Source organism: Dreissena polymorpha, chromosome 15 (assembly GCF_020536995.1).
Source record: "Dreissena polymorpha isolate Duluth1 chromosome 15, UMN_Dpol_1.0, whole genome shotgun sequence".
In the NCBI taxonomy this organism is placed as follows: domain Eukaryota; kingdom Metazoa; phylum Mollusca; class Bivalvia; order Myida; family Dreissenidae; genus Dreissena; species Dreissena polymorpha.
The window spans coordinates 50098973-50116078 of NC_068369.1; the positions used below are offsets into that span (position 1 = coordinate 50098973).

The following is a 17106-nucleotide window of genomic DNA, read 5'->3' on the forward strand; positions in this document are numbered from 1 at the left end:
TACTATAATATGTCTCTACATAACATATTTGATAGCCCTAGGCCCAATGGTTATGGGCGAGAAGATTTTGAAAGTTTTCACAAAATAGGCCTTATATAAGCATATGTTCAATTTTGTGACCCCCGGGGCAGGGTCAAATTTGACCCCAGGGGCATAATTTGAAGAAATTCGGTAGAGGACTATTAGATGTCTCTACATACCAAATTTGATAGCCCTAGGCCCAATGATTATGGAGGAGAAGATTTTGAAAATTTTCACAAAATAGGCCTTATATAAGCAAATTTTCATTTTTGTGACCCCCAGGGCAGGGTCAAATTTGACCCCATGGGGCATAATTTGAACAAATTTGAAAGAGGTTCACCTCAGGAACACTCCTGTGAAATTTCATCAGAATTGGACCAGTAGTTTAGGAGAAGATATTTTAAGGAAAAGTTAACGCACTCACGCAGGGACGCACGCACGACGGACACAGGACCATGACATAAACCCCGCTGGCCTCTGGCCAGTGGAGCTAAAAATCAAGACTTGCCCACTCGTATACCTTGACCTTGTACATTGCCGCATAATTGTTGCGCTCTTTTGTCGGGACATATACATGATGACTATATTGGAAGCATTTGTAAACATCGTGTTAACATTAAAACATCGGAAATGTGTCTCCGATTATAAATTATTATTCTCTTTTGGGAATTTAACGGAACATTTATACTTATGGTTTATTTGTTGTGTATTGTATATTAATTTGTTACAACGCTTTACGTGTCGAAAAAATGTTTTGATATCGAAAAAATGTTTTGATAATATTATGCATTAATAGCACAATTTCCAGGAGGAAAACGTTTTTTACATGAAGGCGTATGACGCAATAAAACGTTTTTTTGTAAGATCGTATTGCATTCAATCTAAATTTAAATAGGCTCGTTTAATGAAAGCTGTGTTCCACATAATGCACTGTACTCTTTCCACTTCTGAAAAATGGTGTAGTCATATGGTCGTGTTAATGAAATTCTCAAACATATTTACCGACATAAATGTTTAAGATTATTTTTTCGTAAGTGATGATGCAATCATATTGGATTATCTGATAATTGTGAACATTAAAAAAGCGTTATGTACATGTATGTATACAGTTATCGATACTATTCGGTTTATATGCATGAATTGGCGAATCATCAATTTCACCGATATCCACTGCGATCACGGCGAATCACCGCAAAATTGAGGGGAACCAGCGCGGAGATTATCTTGCTCTCGTGCGACGAGGAAGTGACGAATAACGTGAAATCGCGGTGATTTTCCACTAAAAAAGCAAACTGTCCGCCTTGACTCCGTGAATAAGGCAAAAATCACGGGTCGCGTTGTGTATAAACTCACGCTGTTCGGTCAGGTGATTTTTTGTCCGGACAGGCTTACTTTTCCATCAGCCTGTCCGGTTGACAGGCACTGTTTGGAACTTTTCAGGAAGCCTGCGACGGGCGTTCAATATGGCAATTTTAATAGGCCCGAGCTATAATTTACACGCCCAGGCCAACAGGCGTGCGCTTATTTCGCAGACTGTTATTTAAATCCAATGCACAAATATTATAAATACAAAATACTTAATTTGTTTCAATTTTATATGTTGTAACACAGTTTATAAAAAAAAAACATTGGTTGGATTGCATTTGACAAAAAACACTATTTCATCTTTCATTTACATACTACATTTATTATCTTCACATCAAAATTGTGCTACAAAGTCAAAATTATAACCCCAAACATCTGTTCACAACTTATTTTAAAATATGACAAAAGCAAATGACAATACAATATCATATAAAAAATATGGCAGTGAATTGTCTTGTGGGTGTATTGTCCAAGGAAATCAAATTCTGGAGTGAATTGTCCAGGGGATGAATTGTCTTGGGGGTGAATTGTCTGACACCCTTTCCCCCACCCACCTACTTTTTAATGAAAAATTGAGAAATTTTACCCATTTCATGGCATGCAAAGTACATTCAAACAGAATGCAATTCTAGTTTTGGCTACATTACTCATTAATTTCAACCATGTGCTGTGCTTATTTACCTAGAAGTCTTTAGATTTTTCACAATTTACCTTCAAAGTTCTGTTCTGTTTCTGTCTGCAGCGTGAAATATTGACTTTCGCAAAAACCTCCTTTTTGGAGATCCAAAATAGGTAATGTAACGACTCGCCCCCTTAACGACTCGCCCCATTACGACTCGCCCCACTCCAAAATATCCTTGCAAGGGAGCTGTCGCTAGTTTCAATGTTTTTTTTACAATATTTTGAGACATTCTTTCTTAAACCTAACACAAGAAATACCTTTTATAAATTCCTAATCGATTTTTAAAGACCATAGGTTACCCATACCCTAAAGATATGTAATTTTTCCCCCTTTCACTGATATGTGCTCGGTACGACTAAAGAGCGTATATTACTATATTCGCGAAAGGGGCGAATATCAACAGATATCGGCTGTTTTAAAATGGTTTTCTAACATTTTTGATATGGAAATTCTTCTATGAATATAATTCTTCCTGATGTATTTATTCTGTTAAGATCGAGTGAACATTTAAGTGGTTTTTCGTGACATTTTTGAAATGTCTATGTAGTCTTTGTAGAGCTCTTTTTCAGCGTCCATGTTTTGTTTTTGTTAATTATTTGTATTCTAATTTCTATTTAATTGTTATTAATTTTATATAAGCTGATATGTTTTACTTTTTTAATAAGCTATGACAGATTTTGAAATGTTCATACGTAAGTATGTTAAAGTGATATTATAGGAATATTACAGTTTATAGGTGTCTATCGCAACCGTTGTTTATTTTTGGTGTTTTCACTTCATATACACTTATATTTGTTAATGCAGCATCAACATACTACAACAATATCCCGGAAAGAGAAAAATAATGCATTTGAATATCAACCGTAGTTTCGTTTTGACAACTGACGACACACAAGATTCGATTTACGAAGTGAATCTAAATCTAGTTTTAGTGCAGATTCGTTCGTACGACACAAATACACTAGTTTGTTTTACGGATCTTTTCGGCTTAGAGGACTGGGTGAGTCATGTAAAATATCGATTATAATATATACTTTTTATTGACCTTTTCGACATTATTTTAAGGGAGACAACTCTGGGTGGATTTAGTGAGGTCGGGGGGGGGGGGGGGTGGTACTCGATCATCTACTGCAGTGCGTCTGCATACAGTTCTGTATTGATGCAATTATAATTTCCCAATAATTTGCAGATATAACTTATATGGTATGATTTTGTATTTAATTTGTTATTAGCTTATTATCTTTGATTACCTGGAATTTTATTAACTCTATGTTCTTTAAAAAATAAAATAAAGATACTTCCGATGTGTGTCTACTTCATACCCTTACATTAAAAAATATCAAACACATTCAGAAAGATAATAAAATGGATGGTGGTTTAAGTTGCTACACATCCAATGTTGTCATGTAATCATTTAAATTAACATGTGATGTGTTGACATGACTATTAACACTGCTAAGAAAACATTTACTTGGAATTAAAATAAGTGTCCCTGGTCAAATGTCCATTGGCTAAATATCCATATGGGTGAAACTTTCACCTGCATCACAGTCATCCTTAATTGGTTGTGTGTTGGGCTATCCCCGTTAACTACCCGTTATGGCAGATTTGTTCAAATCAAGACAAGTATCAATATTTGAAGAATTGTTATTGCTTTTCCAGTCTTGACGCTTACCCCTAGCCCGGCAGCCCGGGGCTTGTGATAAATTTGGGCTATTAACATTTCCAGATTCATATAATCTAGCTTTGGCTAGTGGGTATTTTAATATGTTCTATTAATGCATAAAGATTCGGGCTAGTTGTTCAAAAATGCTAAAGTGAATACTGATTGTATATGCTGGTTAGTCTGAGACATTCCAACAAGCAATAACTGTGACAGTCCAAATACTTGCTCATTAAAGTGTGTGTATGTGCAGGAGCTTGTGTGTGTGTTTGGTAAAAGTTCATTTAAAAAACTGATTCACTATTTAGTTTTTAATCTAATGGAAGTAAAACCTGACTGTAAAATGAATATTATCATTGTAAAGATTTTGTTGTTGGGATCAAATATTAACAAGAGCACCGCCTTGCGGGTGCAGACCGCTCATCTATTTTCTTTTTAAAGGTGAAGGGACTCTCATTTTCAATCACAAAGGAGGGAGGAGTGGAGTGAAGAGGGGTGTATAGTGTGGGGTTGTGGACATTTATTACATTATCTTCCAAAAAAGCGAAAAAAAAAAAAAAAAAAAAAAAAATCGGGGGGGGGGGGGTATAGTGTGAGGGTGTGGTGATAATTTGTGAGATGATCTTAAAAAAAAAAAAAAAAAAAAAAAAAAAAATCAAAAAAAAAATTTGGGGGGGGGGGGTGGGGGGGGTGGGGTGGGGGTATAGTGTGAGGGTGTGGTGGTCATTTGTGAGATGATCTTATAAAAAAAAAAAAAAAAAAAAAAAAAAAATTAGGGGGGGGGGGGAGGGGGGGGGAGGGGGGGGAGGGCACGGGGGATGGTTTGGGTGAAGTCTATTGTGGTATGTCAGGTAAGAGTAGTTTCATCAAAGTATCAATCAAATCTAATCATAAATAAAGAAGTTATGGCAATTTTAGCAAAATTTAATAATTTGACCTTGAGAGTCAAGGTCATTCAAAGGTCAAAGTAAAATTCAAGTTGCCAGGTACAGTAACCTCATGATAGCATGTAAGTATTTGAAGTTTGAAAGCAATAGCCTTGATACTTCGAGTGGATCGAAACACAAAATTTAACCATATATTAAAAGTTACTAAGTCAAAAAAGGGCCATAATTCCGTAACAATGACAACCAGAGTTATGCAACTTGTCCTTTTACTGTACCCTTATGATAGTTTGTGAGTGTTCCAAGTATGAAAGCAATATCTATGATACTTTAGGGGTAAAGTGACCAAAACATAAATCTTAACCAAATTTTCAATTTTCTAAGTATAAAGGGCCCATAATTCCGTCCAAATGCCAGTCAGAGTTACATAACTTTGCCTGCACCGTCCCCTTATGATAGTTCATAAATCTTGCAAGTATGAAAGCAATAGCTTTGATACTGTAGGAATAAAGTGGACCTAAACACAAAACTTAATCAAATTTTCAATTTTCTAAGTATAAAAAGGGCACATAATTCTGTCAAAATGCCAGTCAGAGTTACATTACTTTGCCTGCACAGTCCCCTTATGATAGTTAGTAAGTGTTGCAAGTATGAAAGCAATAGCTTTGATGCTTAAGGAATAAAATGGACCTAAACACAAAACTTAACCAAAATTGTCAATTTTCTAAGTATAAAAAGGGCACATAATTCTGTCAAAATGCATGCCAGAGTTATCTAACTTTGCCTGCCCAGTCCCCTCATGATAGTAAGTAAGTGTACCAAGTTTGAATGCAATAGCATTGATACTTACTGAGAAAAGTGGAACTAAACGCAAAACTTAACCAAAATTTTCAATTTTTTAAGTATAAAAAGGGCACATAATTCTGTCAAAATGCACGCCAGAGTTATCTAACTTTGCCTGCCTAGTCCCCTCATGATAGTAAGTAAGTGTACCAAGTTTGAATGCAATAGCATTGATACTTTCTGAGAAAAGTGGACCTAAACGCAAAACTTAACCGGACGCCGACGCCAACGCCAACGCCGACGCCGACGCCGACGCCGACGCCGACGCCAAGGTGATGACAATAGCTCATAATTTTTTTTCAAAAAATAGATGAGCTAAAAATTGTAATACCTATGATTAACACAGAAAACATAAACCGAACGCTAATTCCTGTTGATGTAGCAGAGCCAAAAGACCTGGAAGTATAGGATGATGTTCCTTATGATAGTACTAGTAGGTACTGGTTGGTTTGTCTTTTTGAAACATCTAATAGTATATTTAATTTTTATTTCATTAATAAAATGGGGTTAACTTAATTATCCTGCTCAGTGGTTGAATCTTCAGGAAATGTTAGCATAAGCATATACATTGTTTTGATACATGTATGCCGGCGACCCTCAACAGCAATTTGGGTTACAGACAGGGTAGCCTAAGGTGTAATTATTTCTAGAAGATGAACCCGAGTTGAGGCTTTAACTTACCAACCCATGAGTGAGTCAGAGATCAGCACTCTATACCGGTTTAGCTGGCCGGGGTAAGCTTGGAATTGGGGACTTACTTTTGCTTAATAATGATCTTAAATAATATTATAGTTGTCAACAATATTATTTTATGTATTTTAGGCTTTTATTATGTATTTTAGGCTTGTTAGGCTTGCAATAGAACTTATAAAAATATATAGATTATTATACAATTTACAAATCAAACATATTTAACAATAAATTAAGTAGTCTTATATTTACTGAAATGTGCAAATACCAAATGGTTATTACCGGTATTTCTGAAAATTTAGCAAAAATGAGCTGATATAATAAAAAAAATGTATATTTTTAATAAGTGGGTGGGTTTAAATTAACTTGCACTCAAAAATTATAAAAGTCTGGGGTTGTTTAAATTTCTGAAAGGTTTCTGCACACAGTACAGAGTTATGATCTTATTATGTTTGTCAGTAGTTAATTTACGGCGCCGTAATTTACAATGGTAATGAAATATTATCGAGCAGATGGTCATTGAACGTTATAATAAAACTAAAGAATGTTTTTATTAGTTATACATCGGCAATTTATTGCTTTTATTTAATTTATAAAGTCAATATAGCGGACAGGTAAGCCGTAAGGTGTGTAGAGCAAATACTGGCAGAACCCCCCCGAACCCTTAATCTCGCGTTATCTCGGCAGTCTCGTTACGCGTGATTTAACAATGTCGAAATCGTGAATAAACAACTGGCAGCAAGATGAGTTGCAGATAATTCGTCAGTAACCACATTTAAACAAACTCTTTTGACCTGTTAATTATGTTCAGCTCAATTCAACAGTGAAACATGCCCATAATATCACTTTAATTGTTATTTTGGAATTGTAATAATAAACCATATGTCACCTAATCAGTCAAGAAAGTAACAATACCTGAAAACACCATATCCTATTTCCCACCCCTAAAATTACAATAAACAGATAATCTGTCAGTCATTCAGAGCTGATGAGGGTACTGATAATCGAGGGGTAGATAAGGCTATTACTGATAGGGGTTGCCTAGAAATAAGGCTGTAGTATGGAATACTTAAATAAATATTTTAATTTGTCATGCTTTACAATTTAATATTTAATTAATTAATGTAGAACTGTAACTCATGTTCAAATTTTAATAATGCTGGGCAATTTATTAAATTATTAATTAAATACACATTTGATTCTGTAAAATTGTATTATGACTGATTATTATTGTAAAATTAATAATCTTTGCGTACAAAAATGTTTCAATACATGTAGGTATGATAATCATATATACTCGGTTTATATGATACTAAGCTATACGTATTTGTACTTACGTTAACATTATTGTTATACGTTTTTTACTTATAATTGTGTGCGCAATAAGTTTTCCATAGGTAACGGGATCTTCATTAATAGCTTTATGACAAATATTAAATTCTTAATAATTCATTAATAATTCATAGTTCTATCAGTCTTTATGTCCTATTCATTAAATTACAATATTAGTGTACATATTGTAAATCTTTGATAATGTGTGTAAATATTGAAATAAATATTAAAATAAAAGTATATAGATGTATGTCTACTTGTGTACATATTGTACAGCTTTGATACTGTATGTAAATATTGAAATAAATATTAAAATACAAGTATATAGATGAATGTCTACTTGTGTACATGATAAAAAAATGTGTTATTTTGTGAAAATATTGCAATAAAAAGTATTGAACTAAACTCTGAAAGTATTTCTCATTTGTGTTTATGCATAAATAACTCATTCAGAACCCATCAACACATCAATAGTTTCACTACCGTGCGAGTTGACTTTTAGGTACGAGTTGACTTCCGTGCGAGTTGACCAAACAATGTGCGAGTTGACTACCGTGCGAGTTGACTTAGGTACGAGTTGACTGTAAACCTTGTATTGTGGAGTCGTCGTGGTTATTGTTGGTTGTATGTAGCCTAAAAACAATGTTCATATTCGCGAACATGACTTTAGAGTTCGAAACATGATAATGGCTAGAGAATTGCTCTATTTATGTTAACAGTCTTAATTATATTTTACATTAAACTGTAATTTGTTGATAAAAACATTGCAGAAAAAGCATCAATATTGCAGATATTCGATCATATTCGTTCGTTTCGTTCATATTCGCGAAAATGAGTCATATACGCATTATAGACGGACCCAAAATTTCGAGCAAAAAACTTCAAAAACTGTTAAACGGGAATAAACAACACAATAATACAATTCCGAATGACAATAAGTATGTTTCCAATGTTATTGTCTTTCTGGATTGTATTTATCATCACAGAAATGGATAAAGCAACGTTTGGATTATCAAAAGGTAAATGTAATATATTTTCGAGATAAGTCACTATATTATTTATACAGTCTTTCAAAATTATGGAACGTTTTAAATTCATCTTTCCAGAAATAGCAATATGTGGGTCTAATCTCTTTCAAAAAGAATTTTATTCAACGTAACGTACCGAGTTAAGAAAATTCAAAAATTATAAATTGATTTTGACACCTTAAAAAGAAAACATCAATTATTTAATAAAGTTTGGTGTCTTTTACTCTTTATACAATGGAATATATTGCAATGGGTATAAACTGTTTATTGAAGTCTGATCCTCCCCCTCCCTTCTCTGGTCAAACTCCCATTGGAGTTCTTTATAAATTGGAGTTAAACGGGGATCTCCCGTCAAACTCCCATTGGGGTTTAATTTAAATGGTGGATTGACGGGGTCCCCCGTGAAAACCCCATTGGAGTTTAATGGATATAGGAGATTGACGGGATCCCCCGTCAAAACCCCACGGGGGAAGAAAATCTACAAACACTGTATTTTCTTATTAAAGTACATATTTCTTACAATTATAACTTAAACATGTCTATTTGTAAACATTGAAACAGAAAACAAAGCATAATATTAAAATTACATTTTTTGTAAAATATAGGTAAAATTCTCCAGTCTGGAAAAAACTCCCATTGGAGAATTGCAATTCTTAACGGGGGAGCCAAAATCCCGTTGGAATCCAACGGGGGATGGCAACTTTATCATCAAATAACTCTACTTTCCAAAAACATTTTAACTCTTTTTTTTCAATTATATGTAAGTACTCAATGCCCCCTACAAATATGCAAAATTTCATAACAATTGTTCAATAAATAAAAAAAACAAGTTTGCAAATAATCTGGATTTGCAAACTTAATCTGGATACTGTTAATCTGAGGAGTCTGTTGATTTCAACAATTGTACGGTTAAAAATTGAAAATAAAAATGCGCTATCTAGGAAATGACTTAATCGAGATATGAATTATATGGTGACCTGTCGGTTGCATATTTAATACACTATTTTAACGCTTAAATACGAAGACTCACTGGGTTCCTGGAAAAATAAATAACCGTTTTTGCGTCAAATAAAGTTGGGTGCAACTTATAGTACAATTTTTTTTACTCGTCAAAAAAGATTGGGTGCAAACTCACCCAACGCACCTTCCCCCCTGGCTACGGGTATGTTTACACACGGGCTTGACAAAATGTAAACACACCAAATATCTCAAGTTGTTGAAAACGTTTGCAAAAAAATCTTTCGTGCATAAAAGACAGTTGTCTTTCATTTTATGCAGATACCTTAAGGTTTAAGAATACATTACTGAATACGTCTGAAATCGGTGCATATATGTTACGTTGCGTGCAGTTTATCGTGAATATGAATGCGTTACACATTTAATTTTAGGCCAAGAACTAAAAGCTCCTTTACTAAAGTAGTTCTGATGTTGAACACATTGCCATAAGCAGCATAAAAACTGTAACTTATGCACCAGTTGTAATTCTTAACATTTTTGTAATTAATTAGTTATTTGAAGAAAAGCAACACATACCGGTGTGTTTACATCCATTAATGTTCATTGGTATCGGGTCCGTTCGCCCTAGTTACACGTTCGCCCTGGGTCCGTTCGCCCTGGGTTCGTTCGCCCTATATTATCATTTCCATATCGGGGTATGAACACAATGTACACAATATAAAGTGCATCATTTATTATTTTATATATAAGCTGTATATATTAAATTTATAAATTATTTGTACATTAATATGTGTATTATAATCATTAAGATTATGAGAGTTTGAGTGTAACTTCTTGCGTTGTTTATGGTTCTTTCATTCAGCAATATATAACCACCGTCTGTCGGATTATCTATATTCTTGTGATCTTGTCGATCCCTGCATAGGCAAATAAATTTAAAATTCTTATAAACATCATTAAATCTCAATAAAAACATCATCAATATTCAATTTACTAAACTGATCAATTTCCAATAATTCTCGCGTGTATTGCGCTGTGTGAAGTAGCAACTGGCCTTTATTAATCGTTGTCGATTAATTAAGAGATTAAAGAGATAATGGTCTGTGTTAATTGATTGATTGAGTGTCGTTTTAACCTAATTTAGTTAACATTGAGAACAATTACTAAATCATATAAAAATTAGTTATGTAGAATATGATTATTAAGTTGAAACTATTATCCTAAAGAGTATACTAAATATTGATGCATGCATAAATCATGTTTATAAAACAGAACTGTTATTATTATTGTTTTTACAAATTATCTTTAATATGATTATTAGCGTATGATTAAGTAAATAAACATAAATTATGTAAATGAAACAGAGCGGTATATTTTAAATTGTGTAGAAATTGGCCTCAAAGAAAATGTTCAATTATAATAAATACATTAAGGTATAAGATTATTATTATTAATTATATAAATATTAAAATGGTAAGTAGCGCAACTTCAAGCCCATTATGTAAACGGTCTCCAAACGGAGAGATAAAATGTCAATTTATATTATAACCTTAGTCGATTTCGTCCGCCTTTTCAATTAAAAATACCATTTATTGTATAAGCAAACCAAAAAGACCGATATATATGATAAATGACGTCTTCGGTGATAGGTTTCTCTTCCGCAATGAAACCTATCATCAGGCCCAACGGAATGATGGTTTGCATTTCATATGCAAACAGTGTGAGGAAAGAAACTGGCCAGAAATCATCGACACCGATGCGGATGAAGATGAAAGAGCACTCACCAACACTGACCAACAATCGATGGGCAAATCAATTTACGAGAACGCTTCATTAATTTTTATGAATGTCACAAAATGTGCTGAACTATATTATACTCGATTGCCATGTAAGATAATACACATATTTCCAGAATGCTAACAAGAGTTCCACATTCTGGCGGTGTAGCGTGCGAAGTAAAAAAAAATGCGTTGTCACGCGACGGTCCTACAGAAAGGCAGTGACTTCCGTCTATGCTCCAATGAGCACGTGCACCCAGCTGACCCGAAGCTTCCTCTCTGATCGAAGTCTTTCACCATTGTAAAGGAAACGTAATGTTTTAACATATTACAATTATTCATTAAAACATGGGACGACAATTTCAGCTTTTATGAAATTTTTCGTTTAAATGATGTCTCCAGTTAAGGCGGAAAGTGTAGTCCCTGATTAGCCCGTGCGAACTGCACAGGCTAATCTGGGACGACACTTTACGCACATGCATAATTCCCAGTAAAGCATTATCGTATTTATGTTTTGTTATAGGTCAAACAGCGTATCAAGGAACAGCCTCATGCCCGGGCAATAAAGGTGTGACATAAAGTTTTCGTTAATTAATATAATAAACAATTAGAGAAAATTACTGGTCCTTGACGGCTTTGTTACAAACACGCTTACACGTTAAAGAGCGCCGTCTTGATTTTTCACACATGTTGGCAAGTTTGTAGCTTAAGTTGTCATTTATATATTAACATGTTTAAAAGATAACAAATTTCGTTATATTTATTGCTTCCCTGCTTTGATAATAAAATTTAGGGCGAACGGACCCAGGGCAAACTGTCAATTGTCTCTCTGCCAACCTTCGTTCTACTGCATTTTTATTTTGGTGACATACATTATTAAAGAGTACTAATGCTTTTTTATGGATTTGCGCTTCTACTGGTAATAGTCCACTTAACACGTATACAGCGATATCAGAGGTGTTTGTAGGTAACATAAATAGTTGTTTAAAAAAAAACAGGATTTGTATGTAATAGCACACTCTACAAAAATACATGTCTGTACAAACCTCACGGGACTTTGGTCTTTTTGGACGCCGCCCAAAGAGACCAAATGTAAGTGTCCTAACATAACCTTGACGTTAATATATTCATAATAAATAAAACAATTGACAATGGCCGTTATTGAGTTTTCATTATCTACACCTATCAAACTCTGATAAACGCATTGTTTTGGTATAAACTTGATCTGACAAGCGTTTACTTTATCAATAAATCGTGTCGGTAGGATATTGTGCTTTGTAATGATATTCTATATTTAAAACATTCAATCCGTGCTGAACGAACTTTTGACATATTTACTTTATCTACATTCCCACACACATAACACATGCCAATTTTTTGAAAGCGCTAATCGCAGTTCAATATGGACCATGGTTCGATCGTGGCTGTTTATCTTGATCACGCACGTAGTCAGTGGGATTTGTGCCATTTTCTGAAAATTGTCATATTAAAGGGGCCTTTTCACAGATTTTGGCATGTATTGAAGCTTGTCATTAAATGCTTTACATGATAAATTTAAACATTGGACCTAAAAATCTCCAGTAAAAAACAACAACAAGAATACAATTAAAAAAAGAAAAAAAAGTAACTCTCAACTGGGTTTGAACCACTTACCCCTGGAGTCCTGGAATAAAAATTCTCCTGCTTAGATCACTCGACCATCCGTGCTTATGCTATCAGAAGATGCATTTTTTTACTTATATATAAGCAATCCTCGCAGTATCATAAAATATAACGACGACAACAGAACTTTCCATATTATTCAATAGATCGTTTCGCGTTGCAACGCTTTATAATTTAAAGGTTTCCAATCGTCAAAAAATGCATATAATATATTTTAGAGCATGGTCAAAAATGCATATAATATATTTAAGAGCATGGTTAATGTTACTATTTCCTCACAAATATCATAACCAAAACGAAAATTTTCGAATCTGAAACAACTTAAAAATTTTCTCAATTTTACCAAAACGTGAAAAGGCCCCTTTAAGTATATCTTACGTGATGGTTTTTGGAAACCGTGTTGGGGAAACCCATGACGTAATGCCAGATTTTTTCAGCGCTATATAAACAGCTCAGTACACATTATTCATCAAACGTGCAGATCCATAGTGATAATTCATATTCATATACACAGAAAGCAACTGACGGTAAGTTCGTTCTTTGCTGATTATATTTGTTAGTTTGCTGGTTTGTAACATTTGTCAGGTGTCCCCCCCCCCCCCCCGTTATTTCGTTGAAAATGCTTTCAAATGGGTTAATGGTGCATGACAGGAATTATATTTTGATGTAGGCTGCGAAATTGAGCACGCACAAGTTAAAGGATTTTCTTAATCCTTAAGATTCTAAAAAGGAACCTTCCGACAAGTTTCTGGAATAAAATGTGCAATACTTTAATTGCTGCCATGGGAAGAAAAGACGGTGCATTGCGCGTTCGCATTTTATCACGCTATAATATTCAACCGCATTTTCGCAAGACTGTCTATTCAATAGTGTGTATTTGGAGTAAAACGATATTTGTACGTTGGATTTGTTCAACTATTGATTAAGGAAGCGTATAGACAGGCTCGGAGTAAAGCTCGGATTAAATCCCTGCCCCCGAAACGTGATGGTTGTCGATTAAAAAATTATTCTTATAACAGGGAATTTTTTAGTTTCTATTTTCTAACAGACGTTTTGCTTTGGATATATTTATAATAACTTGTTAATAATATTTCTGAATAATACCTTAGAATTAAACATGTGCAACGGCGAAAAGGCAGTAGCGGCGGCGATGGCAGAGCGGCGTGGTCAGGGGACCAGCAGAGTTCCTATTCACTTCCTGTTACGTCACTTCGGTGGCGTCTGTTGGAGTTAGGGAGCCAGACTGGATTACACTAGGTACGAAAATACTTTCTTTTTATCGTTGCATGTGAAACGGATGTTAGCCTTTAAATTGCTCACCATTTTGTAAACATAAGCCGGAATTATCATTTACTCGCATTTCTTAAATTCTATGATTTCATTAATAGCTTTGCAATTAGGAGCGCATATTGACGGTATTTCTTCCAGAATTAATGAATAAAAATGCATGTCATCTCCTTACACACAGATATGTATCTAATATAAATGCTTTATAAATATAACTTAAAGAAACAAAAATGAATGTTTTTCGTCGATACGCCACTCAACTGGGATTGAAACAAAGGGCCAATTTCGTTAGAAATTTTTCTGATAATGCGCATGCGTAGAACGATACTGTATGTATGTTTCATGTGTAGCAGTTCAACTTCTACAGGCACTGAATTTTCCGCTCATTCTAAAACTGTCCTGGAGAGAACCTTTTCCTACTGTGCATTAACGAAATATTCTAGTCCATCAACCATTAACCCATTTATGCCGAGTTATGCCGAGTGGACTCTCCCATCCTTCTAAACTGGATCAATTTATTTCCAAAATTAGGGATGTCTTGTATATTTATTTTTATATTTAGAATATGACTTACAGAAATTCCTTTAAGCAAACAGCGTAGACCATGATGAGACGCCGCATAATGAGGCGTCTCATCTGGGTCTACGCTGTTTGCCAAGGCCTTTTTTCTAGACGCTATGCATAGATAGGTTAATTACAACGTATTTAAAAAGATTATGTTAATAAAAAAAATCATTTTTACCGTCATTTAAGTGACATCTCACTTTAATTACGTTGTGCTCCTCTTCGGAGCACCCGTTGCATTGTTAATGAGTCGTTCAACATTTCATTGTTTCTTTATAAATAGGTATATCAATGACGCCATGTTATATTAAAAATTCACAGTACTCTTTTGTTTTCCAGGGTTTACCCTAGCAACCGATGACGACAACTATCATCCACAGAAACCGAGTCATCAAAACTTTGTCACGTGATAGTCTGTCTTGTTGTTATCATGATAACAACCAACATGCAGTAGTTTTTATATAACAAAGTTGACATGGTATTTGTGTAATGTATATTTAACATGTAAACAGATTAGTTTCAAAGTATTGTTGTTGTCATCAGTTTTTTAATAAATGTATATGCATATAAAAAGCTAGTTGTGTTCTGTTAAGCTGCATTTTATTAAGAAATTATTAAACATGTAGTATTATGTTTGAAATTGAAACTCGACTTGAAACAAATGAGAACCCCGAGAGGTATAATAATTTTGGACCTGGTTTGTGGCCTCGTTCGACTACGTGGCATAAATTGAACAAATGCAGTCGAGTGACACCTACCGATTTTACCTAACAATAGCAACAATTATGTGCCCTTCCATACATTTTACATTAGAATTCTATAAATTATATAGCTATACAAGTTTATCTAAACCATGTTTCTCCTGTAGGCATGCAATTATTGTAATATATTTGGCAGAAAAATGTAAAGAAAGAAGTGTAAATGTATGCATTAATACATCATTTAAATACTGTAACAATAATACTACCAGAATGTATTTGACATGAAATACATAAAGTTTTAATAACATTATAAAATAACATTATGACAGTTTATCTCAGGAAAATGTTCCCTCATTTTCTGGTGATAAAGTCAGTCCTCTGCAACACAACTGTAAATGTCCTTTTAACACCTATACATGGAGGTGTAAATTGCAGTGATAAATCATAGAAATTGATATATAATTCAATCTTTCTAATCTACCTTACATATCTACTTACTCTACCTTACATATCTACTTACTCTACCTAGTGTTTTTCCCAGGAGGGCAAAGGGGCATGGCGCATTACTTTCAAAAACGGCATTTTAGCGCGCAGTTTAGGCAAAAAAGGGCAAAAACGTTCCGTGAATACCTGAATGAGGGAGAAACATGTAATCGCATCAGAGGCAGTTGTGGAAAAACATTAAATATGAACAAGCACATTTAATAGTATATAGTAATTGATGTATTTAACCTACTATGATTAATATTAATATATTTACCTTGCAATGTACATTTAAGTTCCAAGCTGTTTCAGTACACTGTACAGCACTATAAACATAACTAGAAATGGCGCGGCAGAGGCCGACGCGTATCCCCACACCGCATGTTTGACCCAGGGGCGCCCCAGGGTTGGTAATGGGGCCATGCATAGTTGAGATTGACCGTATTGTCATAAGAGAAGTTCAGTATCAATTAGAAGTGAATCGGTGTAGAAATGAAGAAAGTATAGTAAAAGGCAACTTTGGGTGGGCGTGGCCTATGTGGGCGGGGCGCCCTAGGGTTGGTAATGCATAGTTGAGATTGACTGTATTGTAATAAGAGAGGTTCAGTATCAAATTGAAGTGAATCGGTGTAGAAATGAAGAAATGATAGTAAAAGGCAATTTTGGGTGAGCGTGGCCTATGTGGGCGGGGCGCCCCAGGGTTGGTAATGGGGCCATGCATAGTTGAGATTGACCGCATTGTCATAAGAGAGGTTCAGTATCAATTTGAAGACAATCGGTGTAGAAATGAAGAAATTATAGTAAAATAACCTTAAAAAATGAGTAAAAATCTCTGACCCGGCCCCACTCCAACCCCCATAACTTTTGACCCCAGGGTCAGATCAAAATTCCAAATAGTGCAGGGTCGCTCATATGCTCATAGCTTCCATGTGTGTAAGTTTCAAGGTTCTAGTGCTAATAGTGTAGGTGGAGATAGTGGCCAGGACGAACGGACAGACGGACGGACGGCGGAGATAACCACAATATCCACACGCATTTCAAAAAGCGTGGGGAAAAAGGCAACTTTGGGTGGGTGTGGACTATTATGGGCGGGGCCCCCCATGGTTGGTAATGGGGCTATACATAGTTGAGATTGATCGTAGTGTCTTGAGAGATGTTCAGTAATA

The 17106-nt window shown here is 34.7% G+C and overlaps 3 long non-coding RNA genes across 3 annotated transcripts in view; 2 read left to right on the forward strand and 1 right to left on the reverse strand.

Annotated features, from left to right (window-relative positions):
• The window catches only part of LOC127859553 (uncharacterized), a 33983-nt gene extending 31819 nt beyond the window's left edge, over window positions 1-2164 (reverse strand). The window contains exon 1 of the long non-coding RNA XR_008039445.1: window positions 2098-2164. This is a non-coding gene — a long non-coding RNA (uncharacterized LOC127859553). The remainder of the gene's footprint in view (window positions 1-2097) is intronic.
• Window positions 2165-2902: 738 nt separating this feature from the next.
• On the forward strand, window positions 2903-12841 carry LOC127859555 (uncharacterized). The gene is made up of 3 exons (XR_008039447.1): window positions 2903-3068; window positions 11378-11544; window positions 11767-12841. It is a non-coding gene; the product is annotated as an uncharacterized LOC127859555 (long non-coding RNA).
• A 429-nt stretch (window positions 12842-13270) lies between these two features.
• On the forward strand, window positions 13271-15329 carry LOC127859538 (uncharacterized). The gene is made up of 3 exons (XR_008039424.1): window positions 13271-13432; window positions 14015-14162; window positions 15096-15329. It is a non-coding gene; the product is annotated as an uncharacterized LOC127859538 (long non-coding RNA).
• Window positions 15330-17106: the final 1777 nt, after the last annotated feature.